This window comes from Megalobrama amblycephala, linkage group LG1, assembly GCF_018812025.1.
Source record: "Megalobrama amblycephala isolate DHTTF-2021 linkage group LG1, ASM1881202v1, whole genome shotgun sequence".
Taxonomy (NCBI): Eukaryota; Metazoa; Chordata; class Actinopteri; order Cypriniformes; family Xenocyprididae; genus Megalobrama; species Megalobrama amblycephala.
In genome coordinates, this window is record NC_063044.1 from 21,424,527 (window position 1) to 21,440,050 (window position 15,524).

A 15,524-nucleotide genomic window follows, 5' to 3' on the forward strand; every position below is an offset into this window, starting at 1 on the left:
TAAAAAAAATCTATGGGGTATTTTGAGCTGAAACTTCACAGACACATTCAGGGGACACCTTAGACTTATATTATATCTTGTAAAAAAAACATTTGATGGCACCTTTAAGAAATTTTGTGCTTTCTTGTGCTTGAATGTTAAAATGGCCCTCCTGTGAGGTGTCAATCACAGCAACGGCCCCCAGCCAATTTGAGTTTGAGACCCCTGCCTTAGAGAGAAGGTGAATAGGGGAAAAAAATGACCAAGACAGCTGAAAAAAGATCTGGCTAGTGATGAGCTGTATAGAGAATCATACCACAGCAACTTTAAAGGGATAGTTCACCCAAAATTGAAAATTTGATGGTTATCTGCTTACCCCCAGTGCATCCAAGATGTAGGTGTGTTTGTTTCTTCAGTAGAACACAAATGATGATTTTTAACTTTTTTGCCGTCTGTCAGCCGTATAATGTGTGTCAATGGGAACTTCCTCTATAAGAGTAAATAAAACTTTCTTAGACAAATTCAAATTAAACCCTGCGGCTCGTGACGACACATTGATGTCCTAAGACACGAAACGATCGGTTTGTGCAAGAAACCGAATAGTATTTATATAATTTTTTACCTCTAATACACCACTATGTCCAACTGCGTTCAGCATTCACTTAGTGAGGTCTGATCGCGCTCTGACAACGGAAGTGATGTCTCGTGCTTATACTTCAGTGAGCGCGAGACATCACTTCCGTTGTCAGAGCGCAATCAGACCTCACTAAGTGAATGCTGAATCGGTTGGACATAGTGGTGTATTAGAGGTAAAAAATGATATAAATACTGCTCATTTTCTCGCACAAACCGATCGTTTCGTGTCTTAGGACATCAATGTGTCGTCACGAGCCGCAGGGTTTAATTTGGTTTTGTCTAAGCAAGTTTTATTTACTCTTATAGACGAAGTTCCCATTGACACACAGACGGCAACAGTTGGAGTTAAAAATCATCATTTGTGTTCTACTGAAGAAACAAAGTCACCTACATCTTGGATGTCATGGGGGTAAGCAGATAAACATCAAATGTTCATTTTTGGGTGAACTATCCCTTTAACAAGCATTGTTTCTCTCCAGCCAACAGCTCATAAACTGACAACAACAGTTCATTAAAGTCACAATGAAATCAAAATCGCACTGTTTATTATAAATTATTTATCAGAAAATGTCTTTTTTTTTTTTTTTTTTTTAATTCATATGCTCTCATTATCTTTGATCAAAAATGTTCACCTTCCCCTTGAAATGATGTTTGCTCTCTTCATTACATATGTCTCGGTGGAGGGTGGGACAAAATATCCTCCACAACTGATTGCATGCCAACTGGTTTTTAGATCTGTCCCCATTTAGTTAGCAATGCCCAACTTTCTATAATCCAACCAATTCCCAAGGATGAAATCAAGTCCTGCTCTACAATTTTTTTCTCATTCCAGAAGCTGTTTCACTCAGATATATGCAGGGCCAACTTTTTGCCACAACTGCCAATGGCCATTGACTTAACAAAATTTACAGGCCACAAATATATTTTACCAGACACGAAACATAGATTAATCCTTATTAAAGTTACAAAAGTTATTCTGTCAAGAGCAATGAGTCTCTTTGTCTTTTGTTGTTTGATTAAAAACATGTTCTCATATTGTGCATTGTTAGGATTCATAAAAATGTTACCAGCCAACTGGCGATTGACAACGTTTTATATACTCCTCAGCATCAATTTTTACTCGCATTTAGCACTTGGCGGGTGTAATTTTAGGCCCTGGATATACATCACAAGAGGGAGAAAAGACTATCGCAACGTTTCATGCCAACTGTAAATTTGTCAACATTATGAAAGCCTTTGTCTAAATGACACTTAAGTTTTCATCTCTCCATTCTCTTCTCATCCTCCAAGGTATTTGGATCTCAGATCATTGTCTTTGGGGACAGTTACCTGGCCTGACCAGTATGGGCCAGCAGAACGAGATGAAGCTTATAAGAGCTTCAGCCTGTCTGGTTGGGCTGGTCGGAGTGGTCATGATGCTCCAATGATTGCTCTGGATGCCTTGTTAGGAGCAGGCTCAGACTGGGAGGAACTCATGAGTCGAGCAGGATTTCATGGAGGTCAGCTTACTATGGTTATTTTGTATTCTAGTCTAGTTTTGTGTAAAAACTAGGGATGGAATAAACGATGCATTAAGACACAAAGGTGTAACTGCAGAAATAATTATGAATACATGTGATACTGACATTGTATCAAAAGGATTGATTCTCAAATTAAAATGTTTGACCCACTTTATATTAATTTTCTTTAACTACTATATAAAACCATTTAAATAAAAAAATATGATACAATTAATTTATTGTGTATGTACGTTTTTACATTGTACTTATATTTTAAGAATACCTGCATGTAATTACATCTTTAAATACACTGTTGGCCCTACCCCTTAACCCACCCTTAATCCACCCTTAATCCTCACCAAGCCACAAAACCCGCCACTAACCTACATACAACATAAATACAATAAATACATTGAACAAAACAAACAATGCATATTTTTAACATAAGACAAGTAAAGTGTGACCAAAATATTAAATTGAACAAGAAAAATCCTTTGAATGGAGCCATCTGATTCAGTCTTGGTATTTGTGATAATGACCTTCATTCATTTTACTGCCATTAAACCCATTTAAAATTATCAGATATTTAAAATAATGTCTTTGTTGATTCCACATTTATTTGGAGATTCAAAGTGAAAATATATTCATGTTTGCAATGTTAATGTTAGAAGAGAATAATTGCATAAATCGTCTCGGGTTACAGATGTAACCCCTGTTCCCTGAGTAAGGGAACGAGACGCTACGTCGAATGACGTGATGGGAACCCTCTGCATTTTGTGTTCGTGAAGCACCTCTGTGTCCAACCAATGAGGAAACGTGACGTCAGAGGCGGGTGACGTCATGGACCAGGAAACTATAAAGCATACCCAGAACAAAGAACGCTAGCTTCTGGAATATGTCTGAAGCAAGACGCTCACAGGTATGCCGGGGGTACGGCAACGTGACGTAGCTCAGGGAACAGGGGTTACATCTGTAACCCGAGACGTTCCCTTTCGTGGGAACTATCGACGCTACGTCGAATGACGTGATGGGAACGCTATCTCAACTACGCCGTATCACCAAGTACCTGTCTGTTATCTTGTAGACAGAACTGAGGACCCCGGAGAGGAGCCTACGTCCAGGTTGTAAAACCAATAAATGTGTGCTGGGATGACCATCCCGCAGAACCACATATGTCATTAATGGATACTCCTGACATTAAGGCCTTTGAGGCCGCCATACCCCTAGTCGAGTGAACACGGACAGCTAATGGAGATGGCTGTCCGGCCGCCTCATAAGCAAGTGAGATAGCCTCGACCACCCACTTGCTCATTCTCTGCTTAGATGCTGGACCTCCTTTCTAATGAGACCCATAAAACACACAAACAATTGATCTGTTTTGCCCCACAGGGCAGCTCTGTGGACATATGCATCTAAAGCCCTCACTGGGCAGAGCAGATTGCGTTTCTCCTGATCCGAAGTTGTAAATGGAGGAAGATGGAAGGCCTGAAGTACGATGGAGCTTGGGACGTTGGTGGGGACCTTAGGCATATAGCCTGGTCTAGTGTGCAGGAACGCTTTGACCATTCCAGGTGTGAATTCCAAACACAAAGAAGCAGCTGAAAGTGCTTGAAGATCTCCTATTCTTTTAAGAGATGAAATAGCCAGTAGAAATATGGTCTTTAAGGGTGAGGAATTTCTCTGAAACTTCCTCTAGTGGTTCGAAGGGAGCCTCGGCTAACCCTTCTAATACCACGGCCAAGTCCCAGGCCGGAGTCCTTGTACATACTGAAGGCCTCAGCCTCAGAGTACCACGGAGGAAGCGTATAAAAAAGGGGGTCTCGACCTACCGAGGAATCCCCCAGAGGAGCATGGCCGAAATGGCCGCATACACTTCCTCGTGGAGGGAGCTCTGGAGTGGAGTATGGTCTCCACAACCTCAGTTGGGAGAGCAGCATCTATGAGCCTGGCCCCCTCAGAGGCCAGGCCCACAGTCTCCATAGTTCTGGGCGTGGATGAATTATCATGCCGCCCGCTTGAGACAGGAGGTCCTGCCTGAGAGGAAGCTCCATCAGGGAGCCATCTAGAAGTGACACTAGGTCTGAGAACCATATTTTGGTTGGCCAGTACAGGGCTATCAATATTAGACTGACCCCTTCCTGGCGTACTTTCTCCAGAACTCCCAGGAGCAGAGCGAACGGGGAAATGCATACAGACGCAGCCTTGGCCACGTCTGTACCATGGCATCCAGACCCAATGGTGCTGAATGAGATAGGGAGAACCACAGTGGACACTGGGTTGATTCCCCTGAAGCAAATAGGTCGATTTCAGCTCGACCAAAGTTTTCCAAAGTGAGCTCCACACCTCAGTGTGGAGACTCCATTCCCCGGGCCTCGGCCCCTGCCTCGACAAGGCATCTGCTCCCATATTTTAATGCCCTCAGGTCTGGGAGGAAGTATTTTACTGCAAGAAATACTGCCATCATTTCCAGCCGATTTAAGTGCCAGGAACTGATGGTCCTCCCAGAGACCCTGAGCTGAGTGACCACTCATGATTGCCCCCCAGCCCGTGAGGGAAGCATCCGTCATAAGCATTACGCGACGACGAGAAGTCCCCAACATGGGGTTCTGGGACAGGAACCAAGGCTTTTTCCACATGACCAGAGCACGAAGGCATCGCCGCGTGACTTTGATCATGCGAAACGGATTTCCCCTCAGGGAAAACCCCTTGGTTCTGAGCCACCACTGTAAGGGTCTCATGTGCAGAAGGCCAATAGTAATCACGTTGGACGCAGCTGCCATCAGACCCAACAGCCTCTGAAACTGTTTTACAGTGAGTGACTGGCCTAACTTCACCCCATTCACGGCTCCGAGAATGGAATTCACACGAGCAGGAGACAGCCGCGCCTGCATCGTGGTAGAATCCCAGATTACTCCTAGATAGTTTGCAATCTGACTCTGAACCAGCACACTCTTTTTGGCATTGAGCCTCAGCCCAAGCTTTTTCATGTGCGACAGAACAACATCTCGATGTTGAACTGCCAACTGTTCTGTTTGAGCTAACATCAACCAATTGTCAATATAGTTCAGCACGCGGATGCCCTGGATTCTCAATGGAGCCAGCGCTGCATCCACGCACTTCGTGAACGTGCGGGGTGATAATGATAGGCCGAAAGGAAGAACCCTGTATTGGTAAGCTTTGTCCCCGAAAGCAAACCTGAGGAACTTCCTGTGAGAAGGATGGATGGATACATGAAAGTAAGCATCTTTCAGGTCTATCACAACAAACCAGTCCTCGGACCTAATCTGTGGCATAACCCTCCATCCTTCTTTGGAACAATGAAGTATAGGTTGTAAAACCCTAACAGCTTGCTGGGAGGAGAACCCCTTCTATAGCTCCTTTTTGCAAGAGCGTCATAACCTCCTGTTCCATTACCAGAGACTGCTCAGGGGCCACCAATGTGGGAAGGACCCCATTAAACTGGGGGCGGGCGAGACCCGAATTTGTAACCCTTTTCTATTGTGAGCAGCACCCATTTTTAAATATTTGGGAGAAGTTTCCATTCTGCCTTATTTACAAAGGGAACCAGTCTCTCGAGACTGGCCTCTGGTGTTTTTTGTGCACTTGACTCGGTGCCCTAAAGCGGCGAACCGGCAAGGAACAGCCGAATCAAGTGATGACCGGCCCTCCTCGGAGGATCGGTGGAGACCGCTGCGCCCTGAAGCACACTGGGTGGCAGGGTTAGCAGAACGGCCCCCTGAGGGCGCCAAAGAGGGATGGGTACCAAGTATTTTAATACCCAACCCTCTCTGGAGGGGGCTGCCCTCCAATGTCCCGCGCCACTGGCATCAGGACCTCTTCGAAGGCTTCTTGGTGATAATTACAGTCCGCAGAACTGTGTTACCCCACAAAGACTTCGGCTGTGTCGCCTGTCCCTGTCCCCAAGCTTATTGCGGGGGACCAAGGGTGGCGACACTTTCTTTGGATGAATGGTCAGACCAGTGCCCTGAAACGGCGAACCAGCAGGGAACATCTGAACTGACCGCTCTACAATCCTCCTCTTTCTTGGAGGAAGACTGGAAACCACTGCGCCCTGAAGCACACGAGGTGGCAGGGTTGGCAGAATGGTCTCCTTTATTTTCTTTTAAATTCCTCGGAATTTAATGTATTCAATATTTCATTTAATCCTCAAATTAAATGCAGCCAGTTCTTATATAAATATATATTTTTGAACAGACTGAATATATTTAGAATACAAAAAAGAATTATAGCTCGTAATAATTTGCAAGGTATTTTAGGGAAAGAGAGAAAGGGAAACTCCCGTCTGCTCAGATCCCTTAATATATATACATATATATATATACACATGCACACACACATGCATAATTACGGACACGTGATACATGCGCAGCCTCGGCAAACGCAAGATCCGAGCCGTATATTCATTCTTGCAGACTTAATCTACGCGCTGCCTCGGCAACACGAGATCCGAGCCATATATTCTTTAATGAGAACCCAATCCACACGCTGCCTCGACAAGCGCGAGATCTGAGCTATATTCTTTAATGAAAACTCAATCCACCCGCTGCCTCGGCAAGCGCGAGATCCGAGCTTTGCATTAGACTTTTATTCCCTCGAGAATAAAGCCAACAGGAGTGGAGCTACAAAACTCCCGCTAGTGCATACTTCTCTTCTGGACATTTTTATGAATGCACACTGTCAGTTGTGAGCTGACGTGCATGCTCCACTCCCAGCAAACGACACATAAATCGTTTGTATCCCCACTCGCTTTGTAGTGTAGCACAGGGGGAAAAAAATCAAACCGCTGTTCACGATTGATTTGTTATAAACGTGTGATTTTGAAACACGATATATGTGTGACTGTGAGGTGGCGATCCTCAGATCGATATCACAATATCCACCTCCTCAGAGCTGGACATGTGAATATCGGTGCCTCAACCCGGGGGAAGAAACCGCAGAGCGTGCTTCCACCTGGGAGACGGCACTGAACCTGGCAGGTGAAGGCAGAGAAAGGGCGGTGCCCGTCTCTAACCCCTCTGTCAGATTCATTTGTGAACCCCACGAACGGAGCCTCTGCCCTGCCTCAGCAGAAGCGGGACCCGATCCGCGGGGAACACTGGAACACAGTGTCCTGAGAGTGAGTTTTTGAGTGCACACAGACGGCTCCCTCGAGAGCTGCCTGGGCATACCCACTCCCACTTCACTGCTGTTTCTCGCCATAATACGTGTCTTTTTTATATATAAATATATGTATTGGTGTGAGATAGTGAGATCGTGATTATTTATATGTGATAAGACAAACAACACCAAATAAGACACACAAGATACAGAGAGCGCTTGCTGAAGACAACAGAAGCTAGCGTTCTTTGTTCTGGGTATGCTTTATAGTTTCCTGGTCCGTGACGTCACCCGCCTCTGTGCTTCACGAACACAAAATGCAGAGGGTTCCCATCACGTCATTCGACGTAGCGTTGATAGTTCCCACGAAAGGGAACTGTGTGATTTGTTTTTTTTGGGCACAACTGGAGTCACATGTGCAAAACTCTAACTACAGTCTGCACAGCAGCAGTTCATGTGGACCAAACTCTAGTTCGTTTTTCATTGCTTGAACACAGTTTTCAAAACTCTACACACTTATCCCATGACTTTAACCACAACCTGCACAACACTGTGGATTTACAGCACTTTGTTCAAATGCTAACACACTGCTGTCAAAACTGTGAACCACACATTCAAAACAGAATTCAGCCTTGTGCCTTTCAAACACTGCTGATTGCAATTTCAGCTGAAAGGCTAAGCAGGTGTCTTGTTTTAGACTTGTTAGTGAACACACACACACACACACACACATATATATATATATATATATATATATATATATATATATATATATATATATATATAGGTAGAGCTCAGAAAGACTGCCAGGGATGGATAAGGCACTCCAGAAGGTTCTTCCCCCAGGTGCATGGCAAGAGAGAACATTAGATGTGATGTTGATGAAAACCTGTGGCCTGATGCTAGAGAGAGGCGGGATTAGCCCCTCAATTATTTGTTCGAATTACAGTATGTACTTTTAGTTTCTACCTTTTTTTCTTATTACTGTAATTCCATAAATTACTACAGACTATTGAAGCAAACTGCTAATTTTCATTTACCTTAAAGAGTTATGTTCTAAAAATTTAAATAAATCATGTGAAAGAATGTCACTCTTTTCTTTGAAGAAAATATTACTTTGTATGAAGTCACTGAAATTGTTCAAACTGTAAAGATGAAAAGTTTGTATTTTCTGTGTTGGTGTTTAATGCTAGTGTTTTTACTCTCAGTGTGTTCTGAGTGACAGTGTGTGTTATCTCAGTGAGGGTTGTGCATAGTGTTTGGCTGCACTGAGCCTGTTTTGAGCCATGTGTTAAGAGTTGTGTTGCTTGTGTGGGATTACAAATTTAATAATCTGTTTAAGATCTGTTGATCCTACATACTAACATCACCTCACATGAATTACTAAGGTGAAGTATATTGTATTTAGCATGTTAAGGTAAAGATAATGACATTCTAAGGAGATCAAGGCAGGCAGCTCAGGGGTGTGTGACATAAACCTTTTGCACTTCCTTACCAATTGGCATGGCATGACAAGCTCAAGATACAGCTGTGCTTTTGTCTCTATGATAATGTAAAGGTATGGGCAATACTGTCAGACTGATTGGGTTAGCACCTATGCATTTGAATGCTTTGATCTTCCTACTGGAAGTCAAACTATGTGTGAATGTTTACATAGTCTTAGTTCTCGTGACCAGCTATGGTTTATACTATTTGGGGTACTATTATCTACCCAGTCGGGGGTAATTCCCTGTATTGTCTTTAGATGCTTTTGTTTTAGTGGTCACTTCTAAGGCTGTGTGTAAGGGCAACACCTTTAAGGACTGCCCACTGAATGCCTATAAAACATCATGTATACACTGCCTTAGTTAGATTTTGGATGACTACAGCGACGCACAGCGTGTTTCTCAATAAAGAGTAACTTCTGCTTCAAGAGATCCCAAAGTCTCCTGGTCTATGCTTCTGAGATTTCCAACAGTTTCTGTTGGAAACTTTTTCCCTCGTCGAAGCAGAGACCAGGAGACTTGGATGTATCTTCAGCAGGATTCTTTATTGAGAATACGTGCTGTCGGTAGCTGCAGTCATCAAGTCTCCTGGTCTCTGCTTCGACAACGGAAAAAGTTTCCAACACTTGGAATGAGTTTTGCAGGTGATGTGAACTGTTTAGCTCAGGTGATGGTTGGTAGGACAGACTGTAGTTAGAGTTTTGCACATATAGCTCCAGTTGTGCTCACTGTCGTTTAGCAATCGAAAAAAACTGTAATTGATTGACAGCCCTAAAATAAAATACAACTTCAGTACAACACTACAAATATACCTCATAGTGAAACTCTTAAACAGTTTTACTTTTATACACAGTTAATTTTTGTTGGACTAAAACTTTTCTCTTTACAGGAGACAGTGACAGCACTGCAGTGATTGCGTGCTGCTGCTGGGGTCTGCTGTATGGAATGGATGGAGTGCCCCAGTGTAACTATTGTAACCTGGAGTACAGGGACCGACTGGAGAGTGTGGCACAAAAGCTGTACACTCTCTCTCACTGATGAAGAAGCAGAATGGTGAACAGTGAAAATATATGAAAATAAATAAATATATGAAAAATATAGCATGCCATAAAAAGTAATGATATTGATAAAAGCAAGATCAGCGAATATTCATACATTCATTTTTCAAAAAATAAAAATAATACTAATACTAAATACATATTTTACTACATGTTGCTTTGCTGGCTGTAAATGTAGTGACTCCATGGAAGTCCTAAGCATGCAAAATAAAACTCACATAACTAAATCCACTGGGTGGTGCTGTGGTCTCTTTTTCCAGGTGTGTTGATCATCTCATTTGTCCGCATGGACATCTTCACCAGGGTGACTCTGTAGGGCTTTAGGGAACAAACACACGAACAATGCTCAAATTGTCCTTACCCGTTTCCTGTCAAGACTCAGTTCTTACCCCCAGGGGCACTGGATAGCTCCTAATCTAACTTAGTCAGCATTAAGAGAAGTGATAACGTGACTCAAGAACAGAGAACATATGTTTTGAGCATTTCCCGCCCATCAGAAATAAATTAATCAGTGCTATCACATGGCGCCTATTGGAGAATCAATGAAATTTAATGTGATCAGGACAACAAGACATTTGTATCGATGGAATGGAAACAGGAAACAGCCATACAGCGCAAACCCACAGGAAACATTAATTAACAGACCTAAGCACAATGGGTCCATACAGAAACGTCTGGGTGATCGCATCTTACCCGGTCTTCAATTCTTCTATTCTTACAGACAAGGAACTGAACATTTTAAATGATCACCAAAAGGACAATCATTGAGAGATCTAAACAGGCTAACTATATTCAGAATAATGATGCCTTATATGTGCTTGACGTGCTTATTGGAACTTATGATATCTTAATTTATGCATTAATGTGATTATTATTTTAGTAGGTCAGGTTAGTAATAGGTGTGCAAGAGATGTGTCATGTTTGAGTTTGAATTAAAGCTCACGTTATTCATAATAACACTGTGTGCAGGAAATGTCAAAATTCTGTATCATGGGGATATTAGGACACTTTATAAAGTTATCAATCAAAACAGGCAAAAGTTCCATGAATGTCACATGATGCAATCAATGAACAAAGAGAAACAGTACTGGGCGTGTCTAAGCTCCGTAACAGCGTCTCATTGGAGAATTGCTTCGTAGGACGTGACCAAATCTTCTCCTTAAAACTATGATGTCCAAACAGCTCACTGCTGGTGGTTTCACCCAACAGTTGTGGCTTGTTGTTTCACCAAACAACCTGTCACAGTCTAAACAAGTCATCCAGAACTCTGAAACACTCTGTTGAAGCTTTGACACCAAAAATCTTCAAAGCCTAGAGCCGCTCAAGCAGACTCTCAAGGTGATGATACACGGGGCAATGTTGCTGGGCAATGTTGCCGTCAACGGGCAACCTGATGAGACACAGGGCAACTAATTAGGGCAACAGACAGTTGGCAGCAACTAATCAGAGAGGAGCAAATCTATTGCCAACTCAATAAATACTTTATTATAAACACTTGTTAGGCACTTTATTTCAACTTTTCAAATATTTTCTTCATTTTTATTAAAAATAAATGCCTTTCCGATCTGATTTGTGACAGGAAAAGGGAGAAGAGCGAGTTCAGCAAAAGGCGGAGTTCGAACCCGGTTTAATGGAGCACCCGTCAAGTGTTAGAGAGTATTCAAGGTTTTTTCGTGAGGAAGTTTTTGGTCCAAAGATTAGGATATCAGTTTTTTCTGAATTTAATAATAAGAAATTTCTTGTCATCCAGTTTTTAATGTCAGCTATGCATTCTGTTAGTTTTGTGAATTTGTAGGTTTCGTCAGGGCGCGAGGAAATATAGAGCTGAGTATCGTCAGCGTAGCAGTGAAAACTAACACCATGCTTCCTAATTATCTCTCCTAAGGGCAGCATGTACAGAGTGAAAAGCAATGGTCCTAGTACTGAGCCTTGTGGTACTCCATATTGAACCTGTGATCGATACGACATCTCTTCATTAACTACTACAGACTGATAACGGTCAGATAAGTACGATTTGAACCATGCCAAAGCAATTCCACTAATACCAATATAGTTTTCAAGTCTTTTTAAAAGAATGTTGTGATCGATAGTGTCAAAAGCAGCACTGAGATCTAATAACACTAAAAGAGAAATACAGCCACGATCGGATGATAGGAGTAGATCGTTTGTAACTCTAACGAGAGCAGTCTCAGTACTATGGTATGGTCTAAATCCTGACTGGAAATCCTCACAGATTCCATTTCTTTCTAAAAAGGAGCACAGTTGTGTTGAAACTGCCTTTTCTAGTATCTTTGACAGAAAAGGTAGATTCGAGATTGGCCTGTAATTTACTAAATCTCTCGGATCTAGTTGAGGTTTTTTAATAAGAGGTTTAATAATAGCCTGCTTAAAGGTTTTTGGCACGTATCCTAGTGTTAAAGATGAATTAATTATATCAAGAAGTGGACCTACGACCTCTGGAAGCATTTCTTTCAGTAGTTTAGTCGGCATTGGGTCTAGCATACATGTCATTGATTTTGATGATTTGATAAGTTTAGATAATTCTTCCTCTCCTATAGCGGCGAATGATTCTAGTTTTACCTCAGGGACACTACAGTGCACTGTCTGAAGCGAAACTGTAGACGGTTGCATGTTTATAATTTTCTCTCTAATATTATCAATCTTGCAAGTAAAGAAGTTCATAAAGTCATTACTGCTGTGCTCTTTGGAAATGTCAGCAGTTGAATCTCTGTTTCTAGTTAATTTAGCCACTGTGTCAAATAAATACCTAGGATTATGTTTGTTTTCTATTAAGAGATTTGAAAAATAAGTAGATCTAGCATTTCTTATAGCCGTTCTGTACTCAATCATTTTTTCTTTCCACGAAAGGCGAAAAACTTCTAGTTTTGTTTTCTTCCAACTACGTTCAGCTTTTCTCACAGCTCGTTTTAGAGCCCGAGTGTGCTCATCATACCACGGCGTTGGATTAGTTTCCTTAATCTTCTTTAGACGTAAAGGAGCGACTGCATCTAATGTGCTGGAAAAGAGAGAGCCAATAGTTTCTGTTGCAGCATCGAGTTCTTCTAAGTTGTCAGGTATACTAAGGCGATGAAACTGCTCGGGGAGATTATTTATAAAGCAATCTTTAGTGGTAGACGTGATGGTTCTACCATATTTATGGCTGGGTGGTGGTTTTGTAGCCTTGGCTAACTGTGTTATACACGAGACTAAATAATGATCTGATATATCATCGCTCTGCTGTAGAATTTCAACAGCATCAATATCAATTCCATGCGACAGTATTAGATCTAGGGTATGATTACGACAATGAGTGGGTCCTGACACGTGTTGTCTAACTCCAATAGAGTTTAAAATGTCTGCAAATGCCAATCCAAATGCGTCTTTATTATTATCTACATGGATATTAAAATCACCAACAACAAGGACTTTATCCGCAGCCAGTACTAACTCTGATAGAAAATCAGCAAATTCTTTGATAAAGTCATTATGGTGCCCTGGTGGCCTGTATACAGTAGCCAGCACAAATGTCAACTTACATAATGTTACATAAAGCACCATCACTTCAAAGGAATTATATTTGAAATTCTTTTGAATGATTCGGAATATATTACTATAAATTACAGCAACACCTCCCCCTTTGCCTTTCTGTCGAGGATTGTGTCGATAATCATAACCTTGAGGACTAGATTCATTTAAAGTAATGTAATCCTCTGGTTTTAGCCAGGTTTCTGTCAAACACAGCAAGTCTAGTTTATTGTCTGTGATAATTTCATTTACAATAAGGGCTTTTGAAGAAATAGATCTAATATTCAGTAACCCAAGCTTTATCATTTGTTTATCTGATTTATCTGTGATTTTCATTTTTTGAACATCAATTAAATTTTTACCCTTAAAAGGTTTCGGAAGTTTTTTGTATTTACTAGTTCGAGGTACAGACACAGTCTCTATGTGATAATATCTAGGTGAAAGAGTTTCTATGTGCTGTGAATTATTTGAGTTCTGTGACGTGAGGCGGCTAGCAGACGGTCGGTTTAGCCAGTTTGTCTGCGTCCTGATCTGGGCCCTGGTTTGTCATGTTTCAGCTCTAAGACTATTTGCCAAATTTCTAGATAGAAGAGCAGCACCATCCCGGGAGGGATGAATACCATCTCTTTTCAACAGATCAGGTCTGCCCCAAAAGCTTTTCCAATTGTCTATGAAACCTATATTATTCTGCGGACACCACTTAGACAGCCAGCCATTGAGTGATGATAACCTGCTAACTATCTCATCACTCCGACGAACAGGAAGAGGGCCAGAACAAATTACTTCTGCTGACATTGAATTTGCGAGTTCACACACCTCTTTAATGTTAATTTTAGTGATCTCCAACTGGCGAAGTCGAACATCATTTGTGCCGACGTGGATAATGATTTTAGAATATTTACGTTTAGCATTAGCCAGCACTTTTAAATTTGCTTTGATGTCAGGTGCTCTGGCCCCCGGCAAACATGTGACTATGGTGGCTGGTGTCTCTATTTTCACGTTCCGTGTAATAGAATCGCCAATAACTAGGGCACTTTCAACAGGATTCTCAGTGGGTGCGTCACTGAGTGGGGAGAACCTGTTTGATGTTCTAATCGGAACGGAAGAGTGGTGTTTGTTCTTGCCATTATGCCACCTCACAGTCACCCAGTTAGCCTGCTGCGTGGCTTCTACAACCGGAACCGAATGTGCAGTGTTTACTAGGCTAGTCGCATCCAAAGCAGTATCTAAGGCCCTTTCATTCTCACTATCCTCAATTAAAGTTTGGATGCGTGTCTCTAATTCTGAGATTCTCTCTGTCAGCCTGACAATATCCCTGCATTTATCACATGTGTAAGGCTCACTGCTGACAGAAAGAGCTAAGCTGTACATGTTGCATTTAATACACATGATAATCGTTGGACATGACTGACCGTGTGTTTGATGAACGCCGTCCGAAAAACTGAAACGCACACGGGACTCGCTGGCTGGATGTCTCGGTCGCTTGCCGGTGCCTGGGGCAAGGGTGATGTGCGGGACGCTGTACCTCGCGGTGGATCGATGAATGCCGGGCAGCAACGTCTCCACAGCTTCCCGATCTGGCGAGGACAGATCAGAATAACATACATCCGCCATTAAATCGACAAGGAAGGTTGGTTTAGAGGAAAAAAGAAAGTAGACGGTAGCTAGCAGGCTATGGCTAACACTAGGTGATTACGCTGGTGGATTGCTAGTAATAAATCGTTCCGTTTATCCGTTCTATCCTATGCAATAGGTTAAGTAATCTAGTGAAAAATAAGAAAGTTATATTATGTGAATAGGAATAAAGAGAAGGATTTAGGATAAACTCCACGAAGCTCCGAGCGTAGGTCAGACAGCAGGCAGGCAGCAGCGTTGAGCAGCCCATATGTGATCCATGTGGGCCCCTATAATGAACACACAAATGGGCCCCACTTAGAGCACACTATGGACCCATCATGTGCCCCTATGGGCTAACACACATGGGGCCCTACAGGAATAAAAAAGAAATATAAATGGGGCCCAGTTCTCACCCATTGTGGTCCCACAAAACCCCATAGAGGGGCCATTTGTGGGTCCAGTGTTATCACCCTTTTGGGCCCCATAAGGGTTCTGTATGTGGCCCATATTGGTCCCATTTATTAGAACCCATATATGACCCATGTGGGCCCCTATAATGAACACACAAATGGGCCCCACTTAGAGCCCACTATGGACCCATCATGTGC

General features: G+C 42.3%; 1 protein-coding gene across 2 annotated transcripts in view; it reads right to left on the reverse strand.

The window, feature by feature from the left end:
* LOC125244061 (stonustoxin subunit alpha-like) overlaps positions 1 to 15,524 on the reverse strand; it is a 1,172,099-nt gene that overhangs the window by 585,322 nt on the left and 571,253 nt on the right. The gene's annotated exons all lie outside the window — the stretch shown is intronic.